This window comes from Taudactylus pleione, unplaced genomic scaffold (assembly GCF_031769625.1).
Source record: "Taudactylus pleione unplaced genomic scaffold, aTauple2 ptg000016l, whole genome shotgun sequence".
Lineage (NCBI taxonomy): Eukaryota > Metazoa > Chordata > Amphibia > Anura > Myobatrachidae > Taudactylus > Taudactylus pleione.
The window spans coordinates 17,669,182-17,683,638 of NW_028284418.1; positions in this window are offsets into that span (position 1 = coordinate 17,669,182).

The window sequence follows — 14,457 nt, forward strand, 5'->3', positions numbered from 1 at the left end:
AGTTATTAGTGATCCGTTAGGCTGCATAGACGTTGGCTGCAATAGTCAGCGTTAGATTCAAAGTGTTAGATTATAAGTGTAATTACAATTTGATAACGAAGACAGAGTTATGCTGGAGGAAAACCTCATCAAAACCAGAACACATTCTAAATTACATCAAGCAACATATTTATGTGAATTACTGAATTAACCATCTGCTGCTATATGAATATCCAGGAAACTCCTTACTGCACTCGCAGCTTGGACATTGCAAGTACTTCCTGTCTGCGTGCTGCTCTTGTTGATTGATCTTGTTGTTCATAACACTTCTGACTGGATCGGCTCTGTACATTGTAATTTTTGCCTTCATTCTACAGAAATTATTGTTTGTATTGCCTTTTTCCATTGCATCATATCTAATAACTTTAATCATTCCTTTAATAACTAATTCCTTCACTCACTACTCACATACCTCTCTTTATATTTCACTTTTGGAGCTGTGCTCACACAATAGCAGCACTGTTCTTTTACCTGTATTGTTGAATATTTAACAACTTTCATCCATACTTTCGCTATATCACACAGCCTCCACTCCAATTTTCATCTCACTTATTACCTTGTCCACAGCATGAACACTCTTACTTCAAACACACCCCTTATTCAATGCCCAAATAATTCCACTACTTTATGTATCCCTATCCTCCCCTCTTGTCTCCTCCACTTGCTGTTCCCCCTTTTCTTTATCTTATCAGTCTATCTTCCAACCCTCTGCTTCTTTCCCCCGCCTTTCCTGTTCCTCCACTCTCAGCCACCTCCCTTCCTCCATGGCCTTGCTACCCCCCAACTAAGCCCCATTTCCTCCTGTTTCTGCTTATCACCTCCAGGGCTGCCAAGAGAAATTCTGATCCGGGGTACAGCAACATCCTGTGGGACCACAGCATGTTGGGCATGGCTGCAGCCACTTGTAGGTGGGTCTAGCATGTTAGATGCACCCACTCACAGGAGCATGGCATTGCACCCAGCAGCTGGGACTAAAGTAGTCACTACTATATTAGGATGGCGGGACAGTCCCATAATATCTGCATTTTTTTTGCAAAATGTATCTAGATATTAAAATGTAACACAATAATTGAAGTGCTACAACTTTATTTTGTACATCTCTCATGTAAATAACACAAACAAAATCTATTTTCTGTCATATAGATAGATGAAGGACTTATTTTTGACATAACATCAGGTCATCTTAAACACACACATTCCACAGCACATATCCTAACCTACTGCTCCATGCTCCTTCCTCACCATCTACCCCATCTATGTCACCCCTGTCTGTCTGCCCCTCCCCTTTAAAATGTAAGCTCTCACGAGCAGGGCCCTCTTCCCTCACATGTTTCTCCTCCCCTACTTATAGTATCATTTACTCCTAACTCCCCAATTAGCACCTAACACTTGGTTGCTGCTGCTTGTGGTATGCAGCTATGCTTCTAAACCATGCCCCTGTCCTGCATTACTATTAACTGTTTTCTTGTGTGTTCATTCATGTACTGTTTAAGGTGCTGTGGAACCTTTGTGGTGCCATATAAGGAGAATAATAATAATAATAATAATAATAATAATAATAGGAATAGAAGACATTGCATTTATTGAGAAATATATAAATAATCGGTTAGGAATAGGAGTCTGCATTTATTGTGAAATAGATAGACTATTAGAGAAGTAGTCAGATAGTGGTCAGGTCTTGCTCTAGAACTGAGAGGCCCAAGGCTTCCCAACGTTTAGATGTCTGGAGTATCATATATGGTGGCAGTTATATGTCCCATATTGAATACTGTCAGAATTGAGTTAATAGTGGCCAGTATAGAAGGATAAATCATTTTCCAGTAAGAGGTAATTTGGCCGCTGTTAAAATATGTTTAAAGAATTTCTCTGTGGGATGAAAGATGTGGGGAATAAGTAACAAACAGAGATGAAACTCCAAAAGCTGAATGTCTGTAATGGCTTTAATGATTCTTCCAATATGACTGAATTGTGAGTCAGAACCACCATATTTGCAACCGTGAATCCTGCTGGCCACATAAGCACCAACATAAATTGGGGGAGGTAGAAAATCTAGAGAAAAAGCGAGTATGAACTAAATGCCGCATGAAAAAAAGTTTAAAAGAAGTTTTGTTTGCATATGGAGACAGAGCTTTTGCCAACTTTGTTTTTCCTTTTCTTAGCATCCCACATCTCTTACCCAAACTAGCTGATGGGTCTCCTTCAAGGGCTGTTTGTGGGATAGAAGAATATGGCATCCAGCAGAAATAAGGCTCTTAGATGATTGGTTGTCTACAAAAATATGAGATATGGTAAGAACTTACCCTTGTTATCTCTATTTCTACGAAGTCCATAGGGTTCCACAGGATACCTTGGGGTATAGGTGTGACGTCAGTCGCAGGGCACCAAAGAGTTAAGCTTTCAGCCTCCCAGGATGCACTAGGTCCCCCTCCTATACCCCGCCCCCGGGCCAAGGCACCTCAGTTAGTTACCAAGCCATAGGCCGGAGGAGGAGAAGGAAGAGAGAGAACAAAGATCTGGACACATACAAGAATCACATTCTCACCAGAGGGAGACGGAAAACCGGTGACCAGAGCAAAGCCCATCTGCAGCACAGGTGCGACAGGGCGGGAGTCCTGTGGAACCCTATGGACTTCGTAGAAATAGAGATAACAAGGGTAAGTTCTTACCATATCTCATATTTTCTACTTCAGGGTCCATAGGGTATCCACAGGATACCTTGGGGATGTCCCAAAGCAGTATCCTTTAAGGGTGGGGACGCTCCTGTGCAGAAAGGAGAATCCGCCGCCCGAAGGAAGCATCCTGAGAGGCGAAGGTGTCAAACCTGTAATACCTCACGAAGGTATGGACAGAAGACCACGTAGCAGCCTTGCAGATCTGAACTGCCGAGGCACCACGTCGAGCTGCCCACGAAGGACCCACAGACCTAGTGGAATGAGCCTTCAGAGAAGGAGGGACCGGTAGGCCTTCATGAAGATAAGCTTCAGAAATAGCCATACGGATCCAGGCTGCCAAAGTTTGCTTTGAAGCAGGCCAACCCTTTTTACGGAAGCCAAAGAGGACAAACAAAGCGTCCGACTTCCTAAACGAAGAAGTGCGGTCAACATAAGTCCTTAAGGCCCGCACAACATCCAATGAGGCCTCACCCACGGAAAGACCCGGTGAGTTAAAGGCCGGAACAACTATTTCCTCGTTAATATGAAACTGGGAAATAACTTTGGGAAGAAACTCGGGCCGAGTGCGGAGCACTGCCCTGTTCCCATAAAAAACCAAGAAAGGGGGTCTACAAGAAAGAGCCCCTAACTCAGAAACACGTCTGGCCGAAGCAATAGCCAGAAGGAAAACAGTCTTAGCTGTTAGCCATTTAAGATCCACTGAGCCCAGTGGTTCAAACGGCGGTCCTTGGAGAGCCCTCAGGACCACAGCCAAATCCCAAGGCGCCACAGGTGGAACAAAGGGCGGCTGAATGCGGAGAACACCCTGCATAAAGGTGCGCACATCCGGGATTGTAGCAATCCTACGGTGAAACCAGACAGATAGGGCCGAAACCTGTACCTTCAAAGAAGCAAGGCGAAGCCCATGATCTAGTCCCGCTTGCAGGAAGGCGAGAATCCGAGACAGACGAAACTCCCGCGGTGCATAACCTCTCGGTCGACACCACTGGAAGAACGTATGCCACACGCGATGGTATATCCTCGCGGAAGACGGTTTCCGAGCTCGTAACATGGTACGCACCACAGAGCTGGAAAACCCCCGGGACCTCAGCATGGCCGTCTCAACAGCCACGCCGTCAAAGACAGCCGAGTCAGGTCCGGGTGAAGGCAAGGACCCTGAGACAGAAGGTCCGGTCGTAGCGGCAACCGCAGAGGAATGTCCACGGACAGACCCTGAAGGTCTGAGAACCAGTGCCGTCTGGGCCACGCGGGAGCTATCAACAGGAGCGTCCCTCCTTCCTGTTTGAATTTCCGGATTACCCGTGGAAGAAGGGAGACCGGAGGGAACAGGTATGCGAACCGGAACGTCCACCGGACGGACAGAGCATCCACCAGAGACGCCCCTTTGTCTCTTGTGCGAGACCCGTACACCGGCAACTTGTTGTTGTGCCGGGACGCCATGAGGTCGATTTCTGGAAGACCCCACCTGTCCACCAGTAGTTGAAAAACGTCCGGGTGCAGGGACCATTCCCCCGGATGAACGTCCTGGCGACTTAGAAAGTCCGCCTCCCAATTGAGCACTCCCGGGATGAAGACCGCTGATATGGCCGGAAGATTGCGCTCCGCCCAAACCAGGATCCGAGAGACCTCTACGAGAGCCGCCCGACTGCGAGTTCCTCCTTGCCTGTTTATGTAGGCCACGGTGGTAGCGTTGTCCGACTGGACCTGCACCGGGCGACCCTGGAGAAACCGCTGTGCCTGCTGGAGAGCATTGAAGACCGCACGGAGTTCCAAGATATTTATTGGAAGCTCCGCTTCTGTCGGCGTCCACCTGCCCTGGAACAAGTGTGGACCCGAAACTGCTCCCCAGCCCCGAAGACTGGCGTCCGTTGTCAACAGGACCCAATTTGGAACCCAGAACGGACGTCCCTTGTTGAGGTGGGTCGTCTGTAACCACCACGTAAGGGACAGGCGAACCTCCTGGGTGAGCACAATCATCTGGGACTTCAGAGACTGAGTCAGCCCGTTCCACTTGGACAGGATCAGGTGCTGCAGAGGTCTGGAGTGAAACTGGGCGTATTCCACCATGTCGAACACCGACACCATGGAGCCCAGTAACCTCATCGCCGAGTGTAAGGACACCCGGCGGCTGTGCAGACAACTGCGCACCCTTGACTGTAAAGCAGAGATCTTGTCCTCCGTCACGAAGATCCTTTGCTGTCCCGAGTCCAATAAGGCTCCAAGATGCAGAATCCTCCGAGACGGGATTAGAGTGGACTTCTGCCAGTTGATTAGCCAGCCGTGCCGTTGCAGCAGTGCAATGGTCAGGTCCAAGTGGCGTAACAGGAGCTCTGGAGATCCTGCCACCAATAACAGGTCGTCCAAATACGGCAACATGCGGACTCCCTGCAGCCGCAGAGAAGCCGCCATGACCGCCATCACCTTGGTGAAAACACGTGGTGCTGTTGCCAGGCCAAAAGGTAACGCCCGAAACTGGAAGTGGTCGCTGCTGATTGCAAACCTGAGGAACTGTTGATGGCGCCAAAGAATAGGGACATGCAGGTAAGCGTCCTGTATGTCCAATGACACCAAGTAGTCCCCAGGTTCCAGCGCCAGAATGATGGACCGTAGGGTCTCCATCCGAAACTTCGGGACCCGCAAAGACCTGTTGAGTGCTTTGAGGTTGAGTATCGGACGATATGACCCATTGGGTTTCTGTACCAAAAATAGATTTGAATAGAAACCCTGGCCCCTCTGGGAGAATGGAACCGCCACTATAACTCCAGCCTGGAGCATAGTGTGCAATACCTTCCGCAGCTCCGTAGCCTTGTTCCGGTCTGATGGGAGACCCGTGGTGAAGAAGCGAGCCGGGGGTCTGTGCCGGAAGGAGAGGGCGTATCCGTGGGAAACCACCTCCAGAACCCAAGTGTCTGTCGTAGTGGTCGACCAACACTGGGCGAACTGTAGCAGGCGGCCTCCCACCCTGGGATCCCCCAAAGGGAGGCCCGGACCGTCAGGCCGCAGGCTTGTCATCTGGCTTGGGGGCCGGACGTCTGGTACTCCATGCCTGCTTCCGGGGCTTGACCGATTTCTTAGGGCCAGCCTGTCGAGGAAACGACTGTGGTTTGGGCCTGCCCTGGGCCCTAGATGACCGAAAGGACGATGGTCCCGAACCAGAAGGAGCAGCGGCCGACGGGAGACAGGCAGATTTGGCTGCCGCCAGCGTGGCCACAATCTTATCCAGATCCGGACCGAAGAGAACTTCTCCGGTAAACGGCAACGCTTCCAGACCTTTCTTGGAATCTGCGTCCGCCTTCCAGGATCGCAGCCACAAGGTGCGACGAGCAGCTACCGCTGCTGAAGAAATTCTAGACACCAGAGTACTAATGTCTAGAGCCGCCTCGTTGATGTAGGTGGCCGAATCACGGAGATTGCCAATCAACTCCGCCTGATCGGCCGGACAGTCGGATTCAAAAGAAGCCTCTAATGAATCCGCCCAGCGCTCCATCGCTCTGGCAACCCAGCAAATGGCCATAGCCGGCCGTGCTGCCCCCCCTGCAAGGGAATAAGCGGACTTCAGGCAGATTTCTACCTTGCGGTCCGTAGCATCCTTAAGGGAGGACATGGATGGCATCGGCAATGTGGCACTACGGACAAGACGGGTCACGTGAGAATCCACCTGTGGAGGGGATTCCCACTTAGCAAAATAATTATCCGCGAACGGATAAGCCACCGCCAGGCGTCTCTGCGGCTGGTATCTTTTGCCAGGTTGTTTCCACGCCTCCTCTAAATGGTCCACCAACTGACCCGAAAGAGGAAAGACTGTGGCATCGCCCTTCACATCTTTGAAAAAGGCATACTTAGATTTAGCCGCTGGGGGAACTTCGTCCTCAATCACCAAGGCTGTGCGGACCGCCCGAATAAGTCCAGGAATATATACTTTGGACTTAGCATCAGCGTCCTTAGTATGGAGAGGTTCCTGATCGTAAGGATCTAGAATCTCCCCATCATCAGACGTCCCTTCGTCATCCTCATAAGGAGTGGACAGAGACGCCACCGGCCTTTTATGAGACCGCATCACAGACTCCCCTTGCAACACATCCGACAAGTGCTGTACAGAACTTGTCAGGGAGTTAACCCACGCTGGCTCCTGAGAACCCGGGAGCGGGGAAATAGGGAGACTGTGGGGTACCACCAATTGTCGTGGGAACCCCTGCATGGGTGACGACACCACAGACTGCTGGGACAAACCCATCGGAGTAAACGCGGGCTGCGGAGCTAACTGGCCCACTAAAGCTGTTAACGCCTGAGCGAAACAAGCCCAGGGCGGCTCCTGTACCGGTGCTGTAACCGTAATAGGCCGCGCCATGGACAAACACTGCCGGCAAAGGCCCTCCGCGCTACCCTCCCCCTCCGCTAACGGTACTTTGCACGTGGTACACTGTAGCCGGAGGGGAAAATCACTTTCAGACATGATGGCACCACGTATGTGACCTCTCTCACCAATTAAGTATTAAATAGGCGAGAGACCACCCTGCAGCACCGCACCGCAAGGGCTTTAGCAGAAAGAACAGGGACAGTAATAAAGCTGACAGTTTAGAGAAGAAAAGATTACAGGCAGCAGCGCTAGCACAGTCACATACAATGCAGAAAAATAACAATTCCTGCACTAACAGCGCTGATCACTCAACTACACAGACACAGGGCCTGGTAGGACACAGCGCTGCATACACAGACCTGACCACAGCGGAGGAGAGGTATGCGGGGGGACCCAGACCACGATGCTTCCGTCCAGCGCTTCCAGCAGCGTTCACCATGCGTTCTGGAGAAGATGGCCGCCGAGGAGCAGAGAGGAGGCTGGCCTGGGGGAGGAGCGCTGCCACAGGACCAGTCGGCAGCATGCAGAGAGGGCTGTGTGCAGCGGGGGAGGCGCCGGCTGTGAGACAGGGAAGGCGCGCTCCCCTGGCATGCATTTAACCCCTGGGACGCCGCAGCGCTACCGCTCTGCTGCGGTCCGCTGTCCCAGGGGGTAGTGGAAGCGCAGGTTGGTCGCCTGGCTCCACGCTGCAGCCAGTCCCCAGGGAGCCCCCTGCCTGGGGACTTAGGACCATGTGATCAGCGGGGACCCACCGCGGGACCCCGCTGCTTACCTCTGTCCCCCTTGAATCCGGCCATGGTCCGGAGCATCTGGGGTCACCGCTAGCTGTGACCCCAGACGCCCACCAGCATCCCCGGATCAGTACCGGCGTTCTGGTACCGGCGGGGTGTAGGGAAGACAGCATGGACGTCAGGACTGACTGTCCATGCTGTTCATCCAGATGTGCAGCCACAGCTGCATGAAGAATAAGCTTCAGGGGCTCTTCTAGCCCCCACTCCAACAGGTGCACCCGACTCCGGCCGGGCACCAAACTAAACTGAGGTGCCTTGGCCCGGGGGCGGGGTATAGGAGGGGGACCTAGTGCATCCTGGGAGGCTGAAAGCTTAACTCTTTGGTGCCCTGCGACTGACGTCACACCTATACCCCAAGGTATCCTGTGGATACCCTATGGACCCTGAAGTAGAAATATTTAAATGGGTCTGCAGGATGTGGTGGAATGTGTATTGAGTGATAAAATGTTGTATTTGCAAGTAGTGGTAGAAGACAAGTGGGGGTGAAAAGTCATAAAATCGGAAACGAAGCATAGTGGTGCTAAATCTAAAAGGAAAGGGGATCCCGTGTTTTTTTTTAAAATGTGAGTAGAAGTCGATGAGCATAATGGAGTTGATAAAAGCAAGTAGAGAAGACCTAGAGAGAAAGAGAAAATCACACAGTATGGAATGATTTAGTGATAGAGGGATGGTGTGAAGAAGGAGATCACGATAGACAGTAGGGGGGAGTAGACTATAAAAAAACATCAGTTATTGCCACTGAGACAGATGATGATGAATTGGATTTTTAATTGGTTTGAGACCGATGATTGACGGTATCATATAGGACCGATGATTGGAGGCAATTAAAAACAAGTCTCAGTGGTAAAACCAGACTGGAGCACTAGATGGTATTGGAGACTTGTTTACCAGACTTTGGAACTGGATATAACAGACTGGGACCGTTCAGATACTGAGTACCTGGGAGCTCAGCACAGACCTGTAACTTCAGCAAGAAGCAACTTTGTACTGGCAATGAGGGCCAGTCAGGGAATGGAATGTATAGGGGTGGATCCCCATGGATCAAATGCTGGGATAAGCAGCTGGTCTGGGAGCAGCACTCTGAGTGAACATGGCTGCACCCATACTGTTGTTCTGGAGGGAACTCTGGCATGCAGTTTGTATACCTTCATGCTGGGGAACACACTATGAGCAAGTGACTGCGGAGAGCCATCTCCATGCTCAGTGATAGAACACTGAGCAGATGGGGCAGGAGTAGACCTCAGCACCAGCCAGGAGCGATGTGCAGCATGAGCGGACCTCGGTGCTATCTGGAAGTGATGCACAGCGCGAGTGGCCCTCAGCACTAGCCTCGACAGGCACCGGAAAGGTAGAAAGGTGGTTTTAAGTGTCCAGAGCATGCCAGCTTTTTTGTTATTACTAATTATATATATATATATATATATACACACACATACATACATACACACACATATATATACACACATATATACATACATACATACACACACACACACACACACCCATAGGGGGCACAGGCTGTAGACAGTGACGGTGGGGAATAGGTTGGAGTAGGAGTCTGGACACCAAACAGTTCATCTTTTTCTTCCAGCAGCCCAGGCTCCTTCTCCCTTATACCCCAGGCAGGCCAGATAAATTAGCAAGCCCAAGGTAGGAGCAAGAAAAAGGAGAATACCAGCACACACACAGCTGAGAACCCTTCACCCAAAAGCTGCATCAGCAGAACTGAAGGTGTCAAATGAATAGAATTTGAGAAACATATGGGCAGAGGACCACATGGACGCCTTACAAAGCTGCTCTGCAGAGGCATCATATCGTGCTGCCCAAGAAGTACCCACTGACTTGGTGGAATGAGCTGTCACCATGGCCAAGGCAAGAAGGTTTGACACAAAGTAAGCATGGCGAATGGTCAAATGGAGCCATCTGGGCAAGTTCTGCTCAAATGGAGCCATCTGGGTATGTTCTGCTTCGTAGCTGGACAGCCCTGTTTGTGACAGTCATAGAGGACAAAAAGGGACTCTGACCTGGACCTGTTCACATAATCCAAAGGGCCCTCACGACATCCAAAGAGGCTTCCATCAGCGAAGAATCAGGTGTTTGAAAGGCAGGGACCACGATTTTCTGGTTTATGTGAAAACGAGAAACCTTAGACAGGCAGCCTAATCGTGTACGATAAATGGCCCAGTCTACCAAAAATGGGAGCACAGGACAATACGCTCAAGTCTTACATCCACCTGGCCTACATTATGGCAAGCAGGAAGACAGTCTTCCATGTAAGCCAACGAATGTCCAGAGAGTCAAAAGGTGATTACTGTAGAGTCTGAAGCACCAAAGATAAGTTCCATGGAGCCACTGGAAAAAAAAAAAAAACGGGCTGAACGTGGAGGACACCCTGTGGGAAAGGTCATACATCAGGCATCAGAGCAATCTGCCTCTGGAAGAGGACAGAAATGGTGGAAACCTGCACCTTTAAAGAAGAGTTGCAGAGACCCAAATCCAGACCCCATCTGCAGAAAGGAGAGGTCCCGCAAGAGTCGAAATGATCTGGGGTTAAACTGAATGACTGAACACTAGGCAAATTTAATCCACCAAACTCAATGATAGATCCTCGCAGAGGAAGGTTTACGGGTATTTAGCATGGTACAAATAACTGAGTCCACAGACGGTACATCTCCTGTGACAGAGTCAAGGTGGATTTCTTCCAATTGATGATCCATCTGTGAGACTGGAGTAGATCCATCATGAGACTGGTGTGTTCCCTGAGAACATCCATGATTGGGCGAGGTTCAGAAGGTCATCCAGAGAAGGTAAAATCCTGATACCCCAAGTTGAAAATTAGCTGCCATGACCTTTTTGAAGACACGAGGGGTTGTGGAAAGACCAAATGGCATACCCAAAACTGGAAATGTTCCTCCCGGACTGCAAACCTGAGGAAGCTGTGGTGACTGAGCTGGATAGGAACATGCAAATAGGCATCATGGATGTCCAAGGAGGCCTTGAAAACCCCAGCTCCAGCACCAGAATGATGGAACGTACACAGACTACAAGCAGAGCCACAAGAACCTGTTAATGGTCTTCAGGTTGAGGGTTGACTGGAAGGAACCATTTGGCTTCTGAACCAATAAGAGGTTGGCATAAAAGCCCTTGCCTCTCCGAGATGGGACACTACAACAATTACTTTGGAGACCAGCAGGGAGTGAATAGACTCCCACAGTGCTACTGCTTTGCCTGAATCCACCAGAAAGCCTGTGGAAAAAAAATCGGTTGAGAGGCTGCTCCCAAAAGGTTAGGATGAAGCCCAGGAAGACAACACCTTGCAACCAGGTGTGTGACATGGTCACTATTCAGGTCTTGGAGAACAGAAGTCAGCCTTTCATGCTGGGATACCCCAGGTGGAGGCCCACCACAAAGGGCAGGCTTGTCAGTAGGCTTGGTGGCAGGGCATCTTGTAGACCAGGGCTGTTTAGCTTGGGGTTTGAAACCCTTGGAAAAGTAACCCTGGGACCTCAATAAAAGGTTGGTCCTTGGCTTTGCTCTGCAAACAAAAGCAAAAATTAGAAGATCTTTGACCTATGGGCTGCCATAGAAGGGAGGAAGGCCATCTTGGATGCCGCCACAGTGGCCACGATCTTATTCAAATTGGGTCAGAAGAGAATGACCCTTAAATATGGAAGAGCCATTAGGGCCTTTTTAGAGTCTGATTCAGTGCGCTAGTAATGAAGCCAGAGGGCTCACCAAACAGACACCAAGGATACTGACACCTTGGAGGTTAGGACACTAGTGTCTATTGCAGCCTCTCCAAGATAAGAGCCCGCCTCTCTGATGTGCTCCTCTAATGACAATAGCTTGTTCCTATGGGTACCCGAGCTGTGGCCCTCCTGAAAGGCATCTGCCCAACCTCTGATGGACTAAGCAACCCAAGTGGACACAAGGGCTGGACGTGCAATAGCAATTGCATGAGAATTAATCCCCTTGAGGGAAGATTGTAACTTCCTATCTGTGAGAGCCTTAAGGGATGCCACAGTAGGAAGGGTAGTGTTCTTGACTATGCAGGCAAAGTGAGCATGCATCACAGGACAAGACTCCTATTTGGCCCGATCCACAGTAGCCATGGATAGAAGGAGGCAATGCACTTAGATGCTTCGAAGTAGAATGACCTCTAGCTGCGCAGAAGATGAGGATTCTGGCAAAACCTTTTTCTGATGCTTGAAGAAAGGAAACCTAGCCTTAGGAGCCTGCTCAGCATCCTTGATGCGGAAGAAAGCTTTAACCACCTTAAGCAGGGACGCTACATGTACTGTAGGGTGCCCTTAAGGATAGAAGAGGTCTCAACATCTGAAACATTGGTCATATCATCCTCATGAGCTGAGGAAACCTCAGGGTCCGACTCATGACTGGACAGAACTATCTTGCCTGAAGGATCTACGCCTGGAAGTATGGTCCCTGTCCATTATCTAGGTAAACACAAGCTAGGTAAACTATTGTGTGCAATAAAGGGAAGTGCAATGAATGTGACCTCACCACAATAAGTGAGGCTTCACAGAGGGAGTATTACTAAACCCTGCAGCAATTAGCACTCTAAAAGGGCCTATCCATTACCTGACTTTGTGAACAGTCCAACCAAAATCAGGAGGTTTTGGTCGCATTGTTCACAAAGTCGGGTAATGGATAGCCAGCAAGGACCAGTGATACACGTGCACGCTGGGTCCTTGCCGTCCCCGACTATCTACTGAACATGACCGTCGGTTCGGCATGTTCAGAGATAGGTCTGGCTCCTTCACTGAATGACGTTCAGTGAACGCCATTCAGTGCGGTCACCGCAACTCGGCAACCTGAAGGTCTGAACGCTAGACGTTCAGACTTTCAGGTCGCCTAATGGATAGGCACCTTTAGCTATCTGCACAGAAAAAAAGATAAACAATAACACGATATCTGAAAGCAAACTACTGGTGCTTCTTAAGTTTTAACACATTATGTACATGAAAAGGAAACAGATACTGAATCCTTATGTTACAGTAAGGTATTTATGATAAGTATAGTCTCTCTGGTTGTTGTATTTCTGCTTTCTCATGGATTCTCTATCCATGCAATAAAAAAAGAACAAAAAAACAATGGTGTAGATCATTTTGGTTCTGCGTATAATGCACACGCCACCCGGAGTATTTCACTCCAGAGGAAGGGATATTTAAAGTGCCTTAACCAGCCACCTAAGTATGGGGAAAGTTATACTGACGTACCTAAATTACATGTTATTGTGGAAGATTAAAACATATAATGGTATCTTTAAAACCAAAACCAATATTCCACTCGTAGATATGGATTTATGTAATCTCTTTTTCGTACCATTACTCACAGAATAAATAATGAAAATATACACGATGGTTTCTTTATATTTCAGCAGGTGACCACATATAGCCTATATGCTCCACAACACTCAAGGATATAGATTGTGTGTGTGTGTGTGTGTGTATCCTTCCAATGGAAAGAGATCTGATGTACATCTAAAGGGGATCAGTATGCAATACCGCCAGCCACACGGCCCGACAGCGGAACCCCGGCAGGGGTGAAGATCTTGACCGCTAATTTAGGTAAGTACCGCTAACCTAACCCCCTACCCTAACCCTCCTTTAGGGGTGCCTAACCCTAACCTTCCCCTAGTGCCTAACCCTAACCCACCCTTCCCCGCAGCCTAAACCTAAGTCTCCCGGGGGGGTACCTAACCCTAACCTCCCCCTGGGGGTGCGTAACCCTAACCCCCCCATCCCCTATCCTAAACCTAACCCTCTTGGGGGGGGGGCAGGGGTGCCTAATCCTAAATCCCCCCGGGAGCCCCTAACCTAATCCTAAATCCCCCCAGGAGCCCCTAACACAGTGATGTTAAAACACGCTTTAAGAAAGAGGTCTCTTCAGGTTGCACTGGCCAGTGATTTGGTGGACCGACAAGGGGTACTGCCTTGAATGACAATGCTAAGTACTCCGGACTTTGCCTCACCTGGAAACAGGTAATCAGAGATATGTCCCTGATCCTATATACCCAAGTCGCAGTGTTCATCTTGGAGGTGGATGATCTAGTTTCAAATCCTCACGGACTCTTCACCAGGTATCCTCCCCCTACAGAGCCTTACCTTCGTCTTCAACGAGGGCGTCCCGGTCCCTGTCCGTCACAGCAAGCAGCGTCCGCTGCGAGTTGCCTTTGCTGTGTAGTTTCCAGTGTAGTTTTCTGAGTGATCTGCAGATATATCTGCAGATGATGGTTGTTCATGCACACTGAACAACCATCATGTCATCTGGCCGCGGGTCCCGCTGTGTCTCGCCACCCTCCCCATGGTCTCTGCAGCAAGTGTACAGGCGGTTGGCAGTACACACAGCGCAATGGACAGATATCTACCACTGGCTGAGCAGCAGAGCCGACGTTCACAGATTTATCGCTGGCACACACAGCCCGACGGGCACCTGATATATACAATTATATCTGCCAGTGTGTACCCAGAATTAGAAAACCCTCAGCAGCAAAATGGTTAAATCACTTAACTATAATTATCACTTTCAGCTTTTAAGTGGTGTACAGTGCCAAAAAGTAATGCAATTGTAGTCTAAA